Source organism: Belonocnema kinseyi, chromosome 7 (assembly GCF_010883055.1).
Source record: "Belonocnema kinseyi isolate 2016_QV_RU_SX_M_011 chromosome 7, B_treatae_v1, whole genome shotgun sequence".
Taxonomy (NCBI): domain Eukaryota; kingdom Metazoa; phylum Arthropoda; class Insecta; order Hymenoptera; family Cynipidae; genus Belonocnema; species Belonocnema kinseyi.
The window spans coordinates 102,197,667-102,199,917 of record NC_046663.1 but is presented as its reverse complement, the minus strand read 5'-3'; the positions used below and the strand labels follow the sequence as shown (position 1 = coordinate 102,199,917).

Here is a 2,251-nt window from a genome sequence, read left to right as displayed (position 1 = left end):
CTTGCAAATTGTTTTAAACACGATGAGTTAGGACAAAATATTTCTCTCAATTAAAAATTAAATAAAAATATCATATAGCCAATTTTCTCATTGTTGCTAAACAATATAAAGATATTTGAAAGATTGGATGACGTCTGCGGTTATAAAATGAAACATGTAATGTAAAAGATACTCTAATCAAGACCGGAATAAGTAATATAATCGCAAAGAGAAACCAATGGTTCTTAAAAGAGAAATCCAAATCTTTTGTATTCTTTTTATATTTTTCCGATATTATCACATTTATTCTATATTTTTGTAATGATATCACGCTAATTGTACCAAAAAATATAATAGAGACATTTATACTATCTTTAGGCTCGAATTCTCCTGAGTTTTACGTACTTATATTTCTGGTGAATTCGTAAATAAACCAGAATCCTCAACTCGGAATTAATTGACGATATTCTAACAGAGAAAAGCGAATTTCTTCGTTTTTACATAATAGGCCTGCTACCAAAATATTCTCGAAATGTTTCGTTTGAAAAAAATACGTTCATAATTAACAATATGCCGGATATTTGACTGAAAATAAAAGATGATCTTTTTCTAAAAAAATGCGCTTGTAGATACGAAAAAATATTATACAGTAAAGCTGCTCCTCTCTAAAAAGATCTACAAAAAGTTGATTTACTACTTTCGGATACTGCCCAAAAAATACTTCGTTTGAAAAAGGTGTTAATTATTTTCCATCTACTTTTTGGATTGCACAAGAAAAAAAGACTTAAAATTGTTATACAACTTAATTTTATTATGGAAAGCTTAAATTAAGCCTACATTCGGCTTAAATTTAAGGCTATTTTTGACCTAAAATAAGACCGTCTTTCTTAAAACAAACCTTCTTTTCTGTGCAGATTCTTCAACTTGATCGTATAATGTCCAATCAAATAAAAAAAAATATATTTCTGAAAAAATAAACGTAGGAGATGTCATGAGCATTTAAGAAAATTGTAAAAAGTGACGCTCAGTATTTTTATAAAGGCGATGACCCGATATTGTGGATCACGCATGTCGTACTTGATTGTGTATCATTATCTCCAATCTTACTGATAAATTATCAAAGAGAAAATTAATCCGGTTTAATTCATATAAAGGCCATTTTTACTTAAAGTTCAAGCAGCAAAATGGCTCAATCAATTCGTTTTTATAAATGCATATATAGAACAATCTAATAGCTTATTAATTTTTCCAAATGTCAGGGCCTTGTAAAAAAAGGAAACAAATTCTTTGCTAAAAAATGTTGTTGACAATAAAATAATTTCAATTTGTTATAAACAATGCATTTAATTTCCACATAACAAAATATTTTTTCTCGAGTAATCAGAGCGAATCGTGTAATCACAACATTACTGGTAGTCAGTACATATTATTTATGTTATTATGGGTTAATAGCCGATTACTCTTACGTCACAAATTAAAAAAAAAAATAGAAGTCCGAAGGTTAAAGTAAATATATTTTTATCAAACTGATTAAAACTTGATATAATAATAAGAAAGATTCCTTCGTTCGAGCCGAATCGTTTGACCCATAATATTAATAAAGTTTCTTGCAGAGTAGGAAAATTATAGTTATTTATAATATTTTAAAAATCGACTTTTTATAGTTAAACTTTTTTATCAACATAATTAAAATTGATGGAAAAATATAAAAGATTCCTTGATTTGAGGCTTAAAAAATCATTAACTCTTCCTCTATGTGGAAGCAAATATATTTGTTAATTAATCATAATAAGGAAGCAAAGTAATCATCGAATGAGCACCATAATGAGATTATAGGTACAAAGAAAATATAGCTACGAGGGTAGTTCAATAAGTCCTTAGAATGACCAACAAATGGCGCGCGAATCGCTCCAAATCATCTGTTTTCAGTCAGCACCACTCCCGACTAGATATATGGTGCAGTCACAGTCCACATCTTCTGAGTTTACGTGTTTTTATAACCAATTGAAAAAAAAATTGTTCGTTAAGAAAAATGAAAAAAAACGAGTTCAGAGCGGTAATCAAACAGTTTCATTTAAAGGGTTTAACTCCATATGAGATAAAAAATGAATTGGACTCAGTTCATGGCACATCTGCCCCTGCCTTAGCAACGGTTTATAACTGGGTAATCGAATTTAAGCGTGGTCGTACATCAATAAGTGACGAACCACGTTCAGGAAGGCCCGTAGAAGCAAGTATTCCCGAAATCATCAATAAAATCCACGATATGGTG

General features: G+C 29.7%; 1 protein-coding gene across 5 annotated transcripts in view; it reads right to left on the bottom strand.

The window, feature by feature from the left end:
• LOC117177516 (solute carrier family 2, facilitated glucose transporter member 4-like) overlaps positions 1-2,251 on the bottom strand; it is a 113,932-nt gene that overhangs the window by 43,559 nt on the left and 68,122 nt on the right. The gene's annotated exons all lie outside the window — the stretch shown is intronic.